The sequence below is a fragment of the Myxocyprinus asiaticus genome, chromosome 18, assembly GCF_019703515.2.
Source record: "Myxocyprinus asiaticus isolate MX2 ecotype Aquarium Trade chromosome 18, UBuf_Myxa_2, whole genome shotgun sequence".
In the NCBI taxonomy this organism is placed as follows: Eukaryota; Metazoa; Chordata; class Actinopteri; order Cypriniformes; family Catostomidae; genus Myxocyprinus; species Myxocyprinus asiaticus.
In genome coordinates this window covers 44,346,201-44,364,186 of record NC_059361.1, presented here as the reverse complement: position 1 = coordinate 44,364,186, position 17,986 = coordinate 44,346,201, and positions in this window count along the sequence as shown.

Here is a 17,986-nt window from a genome sequence, read left to right as displayed (position 1 = left end):
GTGTCGGCCTGGTGCGCTGGCTATGAGGCACACAGTGGTCTGCCCATCACACACCGCCAGTTCACGTAACACAGTTCAGCCAGTTGCGACGTTTTGTATAGGGACCCCTAGTGTCACTACATCGACACAACGTCGAGTGAGTGACAGATAGGGAACGTCCTGGTTACTTGCGTAACCTCCGTACCCTGATGGAGGGAACGAGACGTTGTGTCCCTCCTGCCACAACGCTGAAACTACCCGCTGAAATTGTTGGGACCTTGTCTCGGCTCCTCAGCATAAAACCTGAATGAGTGGTTGCATACCAGCTCCTTTTATACCCGTATGTCCGGGGGAGTGGTATGCAAATACCACTCGCCAATTTTCATTGGCCTTTTATCAAAGACCAGAGCTGTCTCGGGCTCCCAAGAGTGACCCCTAGTGTCACTACATTGACACAACGTCTCGTTCCCTCCATCAGGGAAAGGAGGTTACGCAAGTAACCAGGACGTTCATTGTAAAGAAGCTGACATTTTGTCTGGTTTGGTATAAGGCTAGCATCACTGTCACTGTCACTTTCGGAAGCAGTATCTGGAATGTAATTTTCTGAACTCTCTGGTGTAGAATCAAAGAGTTCACCAGAATCTTGAAGATCCATGTCTTTCATCTAAAAAAAAATAAATAATTAGAAATATATAGAACTGTCACAATTAGTTAATTAATTGATCAGTAAATAAACAGAGATAAATTGGCAACTATTTTGATAATCAATTAATCGTTCATGTAATTTTTCATTTTTGCAAGTTATTGTAACGTTTCTAGCAGTAACAGGCAGACGAAGACGATGAAGTGTGAAGAACACAAGTGCAGTGTTTATTTACAAAATGAATATCCGACATAAACTAGAACAAACGACTTGACTTGACTTGACTAGACTACAACATTACAACAAAACACAAAACCTGACATCTGACAAGGGCAAACATGAGGGCTTAAATACATGAACATGCATGACAATGACAGCCAATCAACAGACAGAAATGTAAACAAGATAACAAGACTAATAAATTTTAACCAATGAAAATACAAGACTGCTAACAACATAATCAAACATTGAACCAATGAAAACAAGACACATGAACAGGGGAAACCCATGACTGGATCACATGACAAGATCACATGAGGGAACAGGAAATCACATGACATGAACCAGGAATAGGAACTAAACTTCCAAAATAAAAGACATGAACACAAAACATGAACAAAAACACATTTAAACGTGACAGTTATGTAGTGTGACAATTTGCTTCTTCTCGCTGTTTATGTTATAATAAACAAAATATTTTGGGGTTGTGGACAGTTGATCTGACAAAAAAAAAAAGACATCTGATGACATCATTTTGGGCTCAAAATCAAGACACGATATCATATTTTTTACATTTAAGAAAAGAAATAACCTGCCCCAACCCATTCACATTCCATGTGGAGAGAGATAACCTACTCATATTAACATTTGACAAATTTATATAATAATAATAAGAAAAAAAAGTTGTGTGTCAAAAACAAGATTATCTTTGGTGGAGCCTGGGTAGCTCAGTGGTAAGATACACTGGCTACCACCCCTGGAGTTCGCTAGTTCTCTAGCAGGTCTCCTAAGCAACCAAATTGGCCTGGTTGCTAGGGAGGGTAGAGTCACATGGGGTAACCTCCTTATGGTCGCTATAATGTGGTTTGTTCTCGGTGGGGCGCATGGTGAATTGAGCGTGGTTGCTGCGGTGGATGGCGTGAAGCCTCCACACGCGCTATGTCTCCGTGGCAATGCGCTCAACAAGCCACGTGATAAGATGCGCGGGTTGACTGTCTCAGATGTGGAGACAACTGGGATTCGTCCTCCGCCACCCGGACTGAGGCGAATCACTATGCGACCACGAGGACTTAGAGCGCATTGGGAATTGGGCATTCCAAATTGGGAGAAAAAGGGGAAAAATCCCCCCCCCCCAAAAAAAAAAAAAAAAAAAACAAGATTATACAGACCACATTCCACATTGGTGCAACAATCAACCCCCAAACTTCCCCCACGGACCAAACAAACAGAAAAAAAAAAAATGTGCGCATTAACCCCATGCACGACAGCGCCAACCGGCGTCCATCTCTCTAAACTCAAACAGTCCATGTACGCCTACGAGAGCCCCCGCGACAACTTTGCCGTCAGATTGCTCAAGTCTGGTGTTTCTATCCAAATTTTGTGAAACAGAATTACATAACAGGAAATAATCTATAAAACAATAGGCTGAATAAACACAAAGAATGTGTAGATTCCTCCACAAAACAAACTCCAACCGCTAGTGGAACCAGCAAAAAAAAAAATAAAATCAGTTCAGTTTCCTCGGACAGTCAAATGAATGTTCAGTGAGCCAGTTGTTCATGAGTGCAGCAGATGACTTAATCCTTCCAATGTCCTGCAAAAAAAATACTCACCAGTTTCATGTACAACAGTAAAGAGAAGACTCAGGGGTTCAGGCCTTATGGGAAGAATTGCAAAGAAAAGCCATTTTTGAAACAGAAAAACAAAACGAAAAGGTTAGAGAGGGCAAAGAAACACAGACATTGGACAACAGATAATTGGAAAAGAGTGTTATGGATCTTAACCCCATTGAGCTTTTGTGGGATCAGCTAGACTGTAAGGTGTGTGAGAAGTGCCTGACAAGACAGCCGCATCTATGGCAAGTGCTACAGGAAGCGTGGGGTGAAATGTCACCTGAGGATCTGGACAAACTGACAGCTAGAATGCCAAGGATCTGCAAAGCTTTCATTGCTGAATGTGGAGAAGTTTTTGATGAGAACTCTTTGAAGTAGTTTAAGAAGTTCTTAATGATTTATTTATTTATTTTTTTCTCAAATTGTAATAGTAATTTTTCACGTTATTAATGTCCTGACTATACATTGTGATCAGTTGAATGCCACTTTGGTGAATAAAAGTACCAATTTCTTTCCATAAGAGCAAAATCTGTACATTATTCCAAACTTTTGGCCACCAGTGTATGTTCCTGTTGGATAGAAAATGTGCTTGTGTTTTGACAGGATGATTAGATATTGATTCGGGTTTGCCTTGTTTTGATAAGAGTTAGTGTATGTAAAGAATTAGTTTTTTGTTTTGTTTTTTGCATTTTGAAATGTAGAGTTGGTATTTAATGAACAAAATGTGGTTTTGAGTAGAAAATTAACTATTTGGCTAATTGTGTGATGTAGATGTGTTGCTGTATTAAGAGTTTTGGAAAAGTATCTTAAGTATAGGTAAACGATTGTTAACAATTGTAAAAAAATTAAATAAAAAAATAAAAAATAAACATAAAATCCAAAATATATCAAATATATCAAAAATTCCTTTGGATATGTTTTACTTCAGTCCAAATGATATAAAAAGTGACATGAAATGATTATTTTTTGCTAATCATTTTCTACTCTTGCCTGTTTTAGGGTTAAAATAGCAACTTAAAATATCTCCTTTTTGTGTTCAACAGAAAATAAAGTCATATAGGTTTGCAACGACATGAGGGTGAGTAAATCATGACAGAATTGTATCTTTGGGTGATCTATCCCTTTAATAGACAATGACATGTCTGAATTTTAATAGGCACAGTAATGGTGAGTTATTGTGAAATATTCATTCATCAAAGTGCAGTCACACTTTATAATAACACCATGTGTAAATTAGTGTGTAGTTTTTGCTTGCCTCAGACAGTAAACTACACTTTTACATGCAAACCCAGTCAGATGTGTTTATTTGACTTGGCTTTACTAAACGGGAAATATGTCAGACTTTTTAGAGTGCAAGAGAATTAATGTGTCAATAACACAAAGGACATGAAGTCTCTCATCTTGTATTAATTTCATCTTCACTTTAGATAATTTTACTGACTTCCACTCTTATCAGCTGTTTAACTGAACTTGGACACCGTAAATCAGTAATTGTCAACTGGTGGGTTAATTTGAATCACTGCCCCCGGTTGGTGAACATATGGACATGTGAGCTCTAGCTTCTGGGTGAAATGCCACAGAGTGTTGTATGAAGTACTAAATCATCATACTGAAGTAAAAGTAAAGATACCTTTATGGATATTGACTCAAGTAAAAGTTAAAGTAGCTCAAGAGGAAAATATTCAAGTAACTAATATTAAACTTACTCAAGTATCTAAAATACAAGTAAATGGCTTAAAAATTAATTGCTAATTTAATTGTTTAAGGGTAAATGTGTTTTGCAAATGTTATTTTTCGACATTTTCATGAGTGCATTGGGCCATTATTGGTTAAAACACATGGGGGCAGATTTGCTAAACAGTTGCGCCACTTTTGCGCGTGGTATTTCAGCATAAATACCTGCATCTTATTCACTAACCACCCGTACTCACGTTTAGCAGGCACAATCAGCGCTGAAATTGCACTGTGCCTTCAATATTTCAATGAAGTCATTTCTTTCCTTTCTGTGCAAACATGCCTCTTTCTTTGTAAATTAGGCTCATTAAAGATTGCGCTTCATTCACAAAACTCACAATTTGTGTTGCGAAATTTACATCACGCTATTACCGCCAAATGAAAGTAGGCGGTAAAATGAATTTTATTAAAAGAGATGTTTGTGAACATTTTTATCCGATCATTTCAGCAGTAATTAATCAAATATTCATCAAATGATGTTGAAAAGTGTTATAACCTGCCATATATCCAGATGTGCGGTGTCGTCAAGTGCACGTTCTGTATGTTTAAGAGATGATCCTGGTGTCTGGATCACAGTGATGCTGTTCAGTCCCAGCAAGGTGGGTCAAATACGGTGATCTGCGGCATCCTCGGCTATATTGTGCTCAGAATCGGACTGCAAGATTGGAATTGCGCATGCAGTTTGTGTTTAGCAGCGATTTTGTGGGCACGTTTGCGCTGTTGCCTAATCTGCATAATTTCTTTTGTGAATTGGGCGCTAAACGAACGCAGTTAGTGTGTTAAAAAAAAAAAAAACAGCACTTTTAGCAGGTGCAATTTATTCCAATGGTGTCATGGTTAAATGTACCATATTTTCCGGATATGAAGTCGCACCTGGGCTAAATTGCATTGTTCAAAGAAACAAAACACAGATACAGAAAAGTTGCATCTCTGTATAAGTCACACTGATAGATATTTCATGCGTTTTCATGCATATAAGTTGCATTTATATAAATGCGATTTATATTCAGGAAAATACAGTAATTCGCACTATTAATAAGCTTTTTACTGACTTATTAACGGCTAAATATTACACATTTTAACAGTTCTCAAGGAAAGGCAGGAGACTTTAACAAATCTTCACATAAGTTCATCAGTATTTTACAACATTAAATATGTTTAATTTCAAGCCTTAAACACAGATTCAAACTTTTCCTTTAGATTCTGAAGTTGAGACACAACACGCACTGTCCAGGCTTCCCCTCATGATTTTGATTCAGATTCACGAATCATTCACACCACTTTTTGAACCAATTTGACAGATTCAAATAATCAAATTTATCAAAAGATTTTACTCAAATGATTCTTTCACAAATCAGACATCACTACCACGAGCCACATGCAGTTTACTTTTGGAGCTGTTTTATTTATTTTTTTGGTGTTCAGTGGCAAAAGGGTCTGGAGAAATATATCTGAGTAAATGTTTTTTTTTTTTTTTTTTTTTAAGTGTAGTGAAATAAAATTGAAAGTCAATAGAAATAGTTATACTCCAGTATTGAGAAGTATTCAATAACTGTACTAAGTACAGTAACAAAGTATTTGTACTTGGTTATACTATACACCACTGCAGATGGGCGCCAAAAACGAGACCTCATTAGTTGCAAATTATGTAATACAGTCAGCAGAAATGTATATTTTATTCACTCTATCCCTCAACCCCGACCCTAAACCCAGCCTTCAGAGGAGTGAAAATGTAATTAAAATATAATCTTAGAGGGAAAATGTAACCTCCATATCATGCTTGTCATTGATTATGTGAATGCGATTATTTCCTGGTTTCTGTGGCATGACAGGAAAATGTAAACATATTTGAAATGATGCAAAAATGCCTGACGGTAATTGATGCTCGTAAGTAACTCGGCAGAATGATGTCAATATCAGGGTACTGGAACATTCAGTAGCAACATGTCGACTTACTGTGTGATCATGCTGCTATTTAAGGGTTCACGCATAAAGCACACTTCTACTGTTGTTTATGCATTTATAAAATTGTCAGTTTTCCAATACAGCCTATGTAATGATAATAATTTTGCTGGGTTATGCAGTTCATGGCAGTATTAATACTTTAAGGACATTTTTGTCAAGGACAAATTCGGTTATGGGTTACCACTGATGTAAGTCCTGAAGCAAAACAAGTTGAGAACCACTGATCTAAATGAAACTAATGTTGAAAAATCAGCCAATGCACAAATACAATTTTCTAATTTTGCTAGATCTGATTTCTCATTCCCTCCTGGTCCACCATGCTCTCCACTCAACAGAGCTTCCATCATTGTTTCCTGTTCAATCTCAGGAGGTTTTTGCTTGTTGTTATTGTCCAGAGTAATGAAGGCTCCTTTTATCACCATTTCCCTCCAGGTCAAAGGGCATTTATCGAGACAAATGAGCTACAAATGAACGATGACCAGAGTGATCAGAAGTGGAACACGTACATCATAGCATTCTGCAGGTGTCGTCCCAACTATTAGATGCTGCTTAGCCATAAATCACAAAAACTGCAGCCTAGATTCATTCCGACACAGCATTTAGAGACCACATTTACTTGATTCACTTGATTTACTTCTGTGACATTTACAAGAGTAGACAGTTTAAAGATGTTTGTACATTAGCTGCATGCTATTAATTATTTAGAAAGATACTTTTTTTTTTTCTTTATGATGACCTATAGTTCTGCTTTATGAAAAGCAATGCATGATATGTAACTGCAGAGTGAGGGGGAGAACATGGAATCTATCTTGGATTGGAGTCTCATGGAATTAATCAACTATGTTGCTCAACCTAAAGACAGTCTAACTAGCATTCCGCAACCTCAGGAGCACAGCATTCCTTAATTCATTTTACAGATTAAAGGGACAGCTCACCCAAAAATGCAAATTCTCTCATCATTAACTAACCCTCATGCCCTCCCGAGCTCACATGACTTTTTTTTCTTTTTGTCCATACAATGTAAGTCAGCGCCCTTACGAAAATCGAGAATTCATGGCAAATTTGCTGCAAACTTGCCACAAATTTGCCACTGATAATTTTCACATGGAAATGAGCTTTGTGCATTGTTGCCAAAGGTTTGCCAGAGGTTCACCACTACCGACGAAGAGCTGCAAACTTCTTGCAAACATTTGCGGCAAATCAAAAACTAATTTGCATGTGAAAACAATGAGCGGTAAATTTGCTGCTAGTTTAGATTTTTTGTAAGGGCGGAGTTAAAAACTTTCAAGCTCCAAAAAGGTTTTCTTTAGTCATATGATCTCTTTAAGTTTTTATTCACTATAAATCCTAATATCCACAGTCTTGGCGTGTTCATAAGAGAAGCTCCTTCACGTACCCCTTACAAAAATTGAGAGCTCATCGCAAATTTGCCGCAAATTCACAACTGATCATTTTCACATGCAAATGAGCTTTGCGGCAAACTTCTGGCAAATTGTCCATTGTTGCCAAAGGTTTGCCGGAGATTCACCACTACCGGCGAAGAGCTGCAAACTTCTGTCAAATATTAGCGGCGAATCAAAAGCTCATTTGCATTTGAAAATAACGAGTTTATATTTTTTGTAAGGGACTTCTTCGTATGAGACATGAGGGTAAGTAAATGATGAGAGAGAGATATTTTGTCTTTTTAATCATGACAATTATTTTGGCAGTGTAAAAAATGTCTTTCTCATTTTACTGTAGTATGAAATGTATTTACCTTCTGACCAGTTAATACCAGTCATTGAGGTCTTGAACTGCAAAAGGGACTGACAATGTATTCTCTTATGGCTTTCTCAAATACATATTCTTATGTTTAATCGCTAAAATAACTGACAGACAGGCCATGTGGCCACTGCAGTGTAATTTCAACCTAAAATACTCCTGACTCCTGTGATAAAATGATCAATTTGGGTCAGACCTCCTCAGTCACCACTGCCTCTCTATGGAGCTGCTCCTCAGTCAAGATGCTTTTAAGGAGAATGGAGCTGAGAGAGAGACCCTACTCTCCTTCACTCTCAGCAGGTGATCTGCCCAAAACTGCTAGCTATTTATCAAAACCTTCATTATTTACAAAGGTTTCCTTTACAGATGAACACCAGGGGTACCTGGAGAGTCAAGTGGTGGCTCAGTGGCTAAGGCTCTGGGTTACTGATCAGAAGGCCAGGGGTTCAAGCCCCAGCACTGCCAAGTTGCCACTGTTAGGCCCTTGAGCAAGGCCCTTGACCCTATCTGCTCCAGGGGTGCCGTATCATGGCTGACCCTGCACTCTGACCACAGCTTAGCTGGGATATATGAAAAAAAATTCACTGTATATGTGTAAAATGTGTGATAAATAAATATAATTATAAATTATAGACACCACCAACCACATGTCTGCTGTGTGCTTCTCTCAGACATGTCAGGGGGTCAATTAAGCTGCATGACAATGGCCCATGCTGCTGCCCAGTCCCTCATTCAGAGCCAAGTGGGTGAGTTTTAGTGTTATTATCAATGATGAAATCTAAATTAAAACATTTTTGTGACTTCTGTGAAAACTGAATAAAATAGAATTAACTACAAATCACTTTAAACTGAAGACTCCAGTCATATCAGTAACCTTATAAAAGCTGTTTTATTCTACATGGAGAGGGTCCACACATGGGGGCTGCCATGTTACAATCACATGACCAGTCAAATACTACTCGCTTAATATCAGTACCCATCCTGTTATTTGACACTTTCACTCATTGATTAAAGTAATCATGGCTGACTGTGAATACTAAATTTCTACAATGGCATCTGAAACTGAAAACTATTGATTTTAAATGATGCTGCATCCAAGTCGCTAGGTGTCAGTGTAAGTCCAAGATGACACAAAGACAAAAGTTACCGAGTGCACCTTTAATGTTGTTAAACATACAGGTATTTAAATAATATTAATTAACATATTAACTTTGGCAGCCCTACTACAAAACATAAATAAATATATATACTGAAAAACTACAACTAAACTGAAATTACTGAAAACACTGAAAAGCTAAATCTAAATTAAAACTAACAATCATATGGTGAAAATAAACTAAAATAAAATGTCTAAACTTTAATAACCCTGGTGAGTCTGTGGAATAGTGACCACAAGGAGGGCAGAAAGAGACATGTTTTTTCAGTGTTTTTTTCTACTCATATTTTCCATTCCACATACGAAGTTGACTCCTCTAACCAGTAATCTCAGTAAACACAAGACAAAAACAAATTGTTACTCTGGCCATTATTCAAAAAAGTAATGAAAAAGAAACACATTTCTCCCCCTTTCTCTATGTTTCATACAGTATATGTGATCATTCACCATTTGGCAGGTGAAACTGTCTCTTTATTGGCAGGGGAAGTGTGGTCACATAGTTTTCCCAACCTAGTCTCATAGTATAAACGTTACTATATTTTTGCAAACTGAGTCACTGCAGCTTCCTGATGAAATTAACATCAATTCGGAGGCGCTACAACAATTGTATGTTTTATTCACTTTCACACAAATCACCACTGCAATGGCTGATTATGACATTATATAACATGTATTTTTCACTCTGTTACTCATGCACTGCTATGCTATGATAACAAAACACTTTTACTCTAAAGCATCATTTGAAAAACAATACATTGTAATGCTTTTATGACATCTGTTGTATATTTACATACGTATTCAAGTATGATTACATTTTGGGGTAGCTCACCTGATAGGGTGTTGGACTTTGGACTCTCAGAGGACTGAGGTTTGAGCCCAGCCAAGCACGAAAGCTCTTTCATGAGACGGAAGTATCATAGAAGCGACACTAAATGAAGTGGTTGCTTCAGAAAATTTGCTTTTTATGTCGCAATTGCAACAAGAAGACTATCGGTTAGGTTCAGGTGTTGGTTAAGGGTATGTCTAATTTTTTTGCCTCTCATTTATCTTTTAGAACACTATTGGTTAGGTTTAGGCTACAGTGTTAGATTAAGGAAGTGTGTTTTACTCAAAACCTCCATCTAAAATTCACCTTAAAAACCTTGTCTGATTACAACATCATTCCATGCTTTTGGCACCCACCACTGGACATTTCACTGGGAAACTGCAGCCAAATGTGTAATACAGCACATAATTTTGGTTTGCAAAAATGTTGCCATGGTCAAGTAATTTTCATGAGATCAGGCTGGGGTTTCCAGAGTGTTGACTGATAGGCTGGGACACACTGAGAATGAGAGGAGAACGAGCAGACAGTAGAAGGAAGAGAAGACGGAACATTGCCTTTCAGTTAAAGCTGAAGTGTGTAATTTCCTCCACACCAATATATTACTTAAGTAAAAGTTATCAATAAACCCTTTTGCACGTACGATCAAACCGGTGTGATTACACTAGGCTGGTCTCAGAGGCGTATGATCAAACCGGTGTTATCTGCATTTGTGCTACTGTTTACCAGCAAAAGAGGGACTGAAACAGTTGTCATAAGGAACCAGCTGCTCAAATAGTCTTTTCAACATCACAATATCTTTATTTTTATGTGTTACAAATATTCAAACAATCACTAAATAAAAGTTTAAAGCCGTTACCATCGGAGCGCACTGTTTTGAGCCTTGTCACTCATTCTAACCACTTCCGGTGCTGGGAAAATGGAAGGGCTACATTTTTATAACCTCTATGCTTCCATGACGAACTCAGAATCCCATGCTGAATTGCAATGTACACAATATGACGGCACGCATAGCCGGCAAGCGCATTCACGATCACATCATTATCTATTATTATAAACATCTAAAAACCACATTATATGTTTGATAATATATAATCTGTCCTCCAGTGCATCTGCTGTGAAGTGTAAAGTAAGATTTTTTTAATTACAGCGCACATTAAAGAACTCACGCTGGGGGGTCCATCAGTACAGGAGAAACTCACGTAAAGTACCTGATTTTAAAAGTATTTAAATATCAAATGTAAAAGTAAATTCTACAAATTCAAAACGATTCATCTTATAAAAAGCAACCCATCCATGTTGTCACTTTTAAAACAACATAACTGAGTCTCACCTAGATAATTTTGGATACAGTTAGTGACAGTTCAGTACAATAAGTAAAGCTGAGTCACAAGTGGATAAAGACAAAGCATTTTATTCAGAAAATAAGTTATAGTTCATTGAAGTGAACATGAACATGGTAGATTGCTTGGTTGCAATTGGAGAGCACATCAATTCCTCTTGAAAAACACAAACATTATTAGACAGTGGAGATCCAGTACTTGAGATATCATATTTTTCTCTGTTGACAATCATAACGTCCAAAAAATTTGTCTTATTCACTAACCACCCGCAATCTAGTTTAACCATCACAATTAAGTCATTGTCATTCTGCGTAAACATGCCTCATTTCTATGTAAATCAGGGTTATTATAGATTGTGCCTTATTCACAAAAATTGGCTTCCACAATTTACAGTAGATTGCGCTATTACCGCTGGATGAAACCGGGTCATAATTTTTTTTTATTTAAAAGCGATGTTAGTATACATTTCTGTCGATCATATCAGCAATGATTCATCAAATAATGATCAAATGATGGAGAAAAGTGTTATAAACTGGAATATATCCAGACATGCGGTGTAGTCAAGCACACTTTCAGCATGGTAAAAGATGACTCAGGTGTCTGGGTCACAGTAGTCAGTGATGGGTGATGGGGGTATTTAATGTATTGTATTTAATATATTTCATGAATTACATTTATTGTATTGTAAGTACATATTTTTAAAAAATGTATACCTTTTAAATGTGTAAATATTTAAATATATTTATTTATATATTTAAATGAGTGTAGACGCTTGTTTCACTCCTCACATGGTCTGATCTGTGTTTTGTTTTTGTATTTTCTGAATTTTTTAAGCACTGAAGTACCAGCTTTACAGGTCAAGTACTGAGGCTGCACTAAGAATATCAGAGGAAGGAGTTGTAAAATTTTAATCATGGTCTATTTTATCCATCCTATTAGTTTACATGTTCCTGATAAGTAGTATATTTCAAAGTCACATTTTTTCCCCCCAACTTACGTAATTGATGTTTCTGGTTGAGAGTGCAGAGCATGTCTGGTGACATTTTGCCTACACACATACAGTGAGCGGCTGCACGCAGAAAGCAATCGGGCGGGCAAGAGAGAGAGAGTGAGAATGTTTTTAAAGACAGTGCACTTAGTCTTCCGCTCTAATCAGGTAAGGAAACATAAACACGAAAACTGGTGCGGAGTGTCAAATACACAGAATGTACGAAAGTCCTAACTGCATGTCAATATGAAGAAAGCCAAATCCCAGATATTTATAGCCAGTTTTGAAATTCCGGCCGGATACTTTTTTCAGGTCCAAAAAAGAGGACACGTCCGGAAAAAAGAGGACGTATGATCACCCTAGATCTATATACTAGGGGTGTGCAGCGAAGCCATTATCTGTATTTGTATTTGTATTTCTTCATATGACAAAATTATCTGTATCTGTCTCTGTATTCGAATAGAACCGGGTGTGGGCGGGGCTTAACCGGAAGTGTATAAAAACTAATTGAAATGCCCATTTTTAAATGTTACTCTTCGATTTATAGTTTCTATTAATAAAATATGCCTTGTATATGCCTTTTCATAATAATAGCCTAATAATGCTTATAATTATTATTATTATAATTTTGTAATAATAATAATAATTATTATTATTATTATTATTATTATTATTCTATTATACTATTATTTTATTTTTTTCTTTCCAGATGAAGCGGAATTTGTTGGCCACATTAACTGTGGAATATGTTAACTTAGGTTTCTCCTGGTATTTCTGATATTATTATCTGCCTGAAACAGAATTTTTGTTTTTCTGTTCATGTATAAGAACATTATTCTGGAGACAGGAGGTGTCAAGCAAAATATGAAATGTCAAGCAGTGAATAATAAATACAAATTTATACATTAAAAGAAATATAATAAATCAATATAGCCTAGAAACAGGTGAAAGTCCCATAAGTCTATCAGGAATTTTTACAATAGGACTCTATTATTTAGTTAAATAATAATAATAATAATAATAATAATAATAATAATAATAATAATAATTGTAATTTATACAGTGCCTTTTCAGAGCTCAAGAACACTTAACATTCTCAAATTTAGCACAGTTTAAAGAAGAACAAGAAGCAAAAAGACAGAGCAAGTTTCAGATTCTTTGTTTTACATAAGCAGGAATATTCCGAATAGATGAATACTATATGGAGCATTTAAACCTTTATGGAGCATTTTAACTTTTTTCAGAATAAAGTCTTAACCAGATAATTACCTTAATTGCTGATGTGGATATAAATGTGGTCAACTTTAGAGACGGCTAGACGAGCTCCGACATTAAATCACTTCAAGTCAGGAATTTAACATCGTGATCAGGTTTAGACTATAAAGAAAAACATGAGAATCACGTGTGAATCGTTTGAAACATTATCATAGACATTTTAAGAAGTGGAAGGTGTATTGTAACGAGTGGCTGCTGGCAATGACGAAGACGATGAATTGAAGAACCCAAGTGCAATTTATTAACAAAATTGCTATCCACAAAACCCTAATTACAAACGTGAAACATAAACATGAACTTGACTTGACTTGACGACGTGACTAGACTAGACTTAAAATTGACTTGACATAAACTTGACTAGACATGAACAACATTACCAAACACAATACCTGACAAGGGACAATGGAAAACATGAGGGCTGAAATACTAGACATGGGAGAACACATGACAAAGATGACATAACTCTAAACAAGATAATCAAACAATCAACCAATGAAAACAAGACACAAGAACATGGAGGGAAACAGGAATCACATGACTAGGGAACACATGACATGAAACAGGAACTAGAAATAAACTTTTCAAAATAAAAGACATGAAAAACATGAATTAACAAAATACACATGATACCCCCCCCCCCCCCCCCCCCCCCCCCAACTAAGGGGCGGCTCCCAATGCCCCAAAACATGAACACACACATTAAACATGACATAGTTCCAAAGTTCTGTAGGGAGCTGGGGGGGGGGTGTCTTGAGGCGTGGGGTGTGGCCTGGCGAGACAGGGCGTGGGGCATGGGACCAGGGCAGAGTCAATGGAAGGTGGGGCCCTGAGAAGCTCGAGGGGCGGAGCCGTGGAAGGTGGGGTTGAGAGAGACTTGAGGGGTGGAGCCATGGAAAGTGGAGCCGTGAGAGACTTGAAGGGCGACACCATGGAACTTGGTGCCCGGAGAGTAGCCGAAGACTTGAAGGGCCAGGGTGGAGCCAGAGGCAGGGAGGACCAAGGCGGTGCTGGAGGCTCGGAGGAGCAAGGTGGAGCTGGGGGATCGGAAGACTGAGGCGGAGCCGGTGGGACTGAGGACCAAGGTGGAGGCTGAGGCGTTGCTGTGATGTGGCATGGAGCAGGCTGAGGCGTTGCTGTGGCATGGAGCAGGCTGAGGCGTTGCTGTGACATGGCATGGAGCAGGCTGTGGCGTTGCTGTGATGTGGCATGGAGCAGGCTGAGGCGTTGCTGTGACGTGGCATGGAGCAGGCTGAGGTGTTGCTGTGATGTGGCATGGAGCAGGCTGAGGCATTGCTGTGACATGGCATGGAGCAGGCTAAGGCGTTGCTGTGACATGGCATGGAGCAGGCTAAGGCGTTGCTGTGGCATGGAGCAGGCTGAGGCGTTGCTGTGACATGGCATGGAGCAGGCTGAGGCGTTGCTGTGACATGGCATGGAGCAGGCTGAGGCATTGCCGTGACATGGCATGGAGCAGGCACAGGATCTGGAGTAAAGATGGCGCTAGCTCAGTGACCATGATGAGGAACTCTGGCTCGGCGGCCATGACGTGAAACTCTGGCTCGGCAGCCATGACATGAAACTCTGGCTCGGCGGCCATGTCGTGGACCTCCTGCTCGCCGGCCATGTCGTGGACCTCTGGTTCGGCGGCCATGTCGTGGACCTCTGGCTCGGTATCCGCCTCCCCCACAGTGAACGTGGAACCAATAATCTGCAGGGCGAGGTCGATATATTGAGCCAGGTTGTAGGTACTCTGACCGCCTGGCATCAGAGAAGAGATGGGCTCACTTAATCCAAATCGGAAACGGTCCTTGAGGGCCACCTCATTAAAGTCCGCCCAGCAGGACAGAGCGCAGAAATCCTCCACATATTCCTCCAGGGAGGAGGAGTTGAACTGCTGGGTTCATAATTGTCGGTTAGGTATTCTGTAATGAGTGGCTGCTGGCAATGACGAAGACAATGAATTGAAGAACCCAATTGCAATTTATTAACAAAAGTGATATCCACAAAACCCTAATTACAAATGTGAAACATAAACATAACCATAAACATGAACTTGACTTGACTTGACTAGACTAGACTTAAACTTGACTTGACATAAACTTGACTAGACATGAACAACGTTACCAAACACAATACCTGACAAGGGACAATGGAAAACATGAGGGCTGAAATACTAGACATGGGAGAACACATGACAAAGATGACCAATGAACAGACATAACTCTAAACAAGATAATCAAACAATCAACCAATGAAAACAAGACACAAGAACATGGAGGGAAACAGGAATCACATGACTAGGGAACACATGACATGAAACAGGAACTAGAAATAAACTTTTCAAAATAAAAGACATGAAAAACATGAATTAACAAAATACACATGACATGTATATGATGTCGTATCTAAGTTAATATTACACTTGACAAGCTCCAGACGCACACAATTTACAGAGACCGCAAACGGAGTCGAGACCGCACCCATCCGATTTGAAATCACACCGTGCTCATTTTCAGTCATAAGGTTTACACTTTAGAAATATTGGCTGCACAGATTCATAAATCCGTTGTAATTTTGGATATGTTTATTTAAAATCTTGCTTTATCCTTGTGCTTTTTGGATAATAAGTCATACAAATATTTTATATATTATTCGGATGAATGAGTTAATAATTTTGAAGTCATTATTCATACCTTTCCGAATAAGATATTCCCTACTATATACTGTATTTCCTTTAGGCAGTCGGGTGATAAACCAGCGCAGACAGCACGTGCTAATAACTGCCATTTTACCAGGAGCAATTTATTCTTAGTGAATTCCCCCTATGTTGTTCTCTCTTTCTCTTAGACCTTCTGTCTGGCTTTTATCAAGAAGAAGTAATGGTGCTGTGGTTTTCAAGAGGCCAAGGATCAGGAACACTATAAGAGGGGGACTGGCTACCTCTTGTTGTTTTAATGTGTTCTTAATGCCTAGACAGGTAATCTATCTGAAGACAGGAAAGTGTTTTTTTCTGGTTTAGCGGGGGAAAGGAGAGCTTTGTTGCCTTGGGGTCTCCAGCTATTATTGTCCACCCCCCCTCAACATTAGGACCTTACTTCACACAATTTGGTCTTACAAGCAAGCTGCATTGGAGTGGATTTGGTTTCAGGTAGGTTTGGAAACTCTTCTTCTCCCAGAGGAAAATTGCTCAGAGGTTACAGGAGGCTTGATGTTATGTGTCAGTTATGTTTGATTTAAGGGTAACACTTTACATGAATGTTCCCTTTGTTAAGGGTTCCTTTTGTTAAGGGTTCATTTTTTTAAGGGTTTATAATAATGTTCCCTTTGTTAAGGGTTTATAAATGGGTTCAATAATGGTGAAAATAATTTACAAATGCAAATTATTGATAAGTGGTTATAACAACATGAGTAAAAAGGGGAACTCATAAAGGGGTTCATTAATGACTAAATTAATTTACAAATGCATTATAAATAGATTATATGCAGTTATAACAACATGAATAGTGAACATTTTAACTTCTATGTTAGAAATGCTTAATAAATACACCTTTTCAAACTTATATTCATCAAAAATATAAAATGCCCAATTCATAATTTATATCACAATGCAGCAAAAATACACTATTATTGTTAGATTAAAAGGAGGGATTTTGTCATTTTGCAACGGTCTGTTTTTTGTTTATATTAATTACTGTAATGTCTTGACTCACTCGTGTTGTCACTTTCTTTGGCACGCTGATGTCAAAAGAATGGTGCTACTCCGAGTGCTGTCCCAACTTAACTAGTCCTAATTACCTTAAGTCCTTTTAAAAAAACTCTTTTCAACTCTTCATGCTCATTCACAGCATATTCAGTATCATATAATAAAGACTGATGACCATTGAACTATTGATGACCACTGATGACTGTTTGTGAACAACTTGTTAATTGACTCTTCACTAAGACCCTTTGTTACCATTGCTCGCTCTGAGAAGCTTTGCTGAACTTCCCATAGGAACTAATGGGAGACTGTCGTGAACAACATGGTTTTTGTTAAAGTATTCTCAAAAAACGGAATTGAGGATATTCTTTCATGGGCTAAAATGAAGAGTGACATTTTAAAGCATATTTTATTTATATGCTGACTGTTTATCAGAATTGAGGCAAATGATTATCACAGTCACTTGAAAAGAGACAAGCATACATTGATGGTGATTACACACCTAATAATATTAGAGTAAGTGAATAGAACTGCTCATAACGTCTATGATGCTGTGAACTCTTTTACTATCACATTTACTAAGACCTGAATCAATACATAATTTAATTAATGTTAAGTTGTTAGCTTTAATTTACCTTGGAGCAAATGTAGGTGTCCTCGCTGATGTCATACATGTTCATTTTAGAATGAGGGCTGACACAGTTTAATCCATAGCATGCTCTCCTCGAGATTTATTGAAAGATTTAAAAAAGAGAAAAAACACTAGGTACCAGGTCCCTCGTGTCAC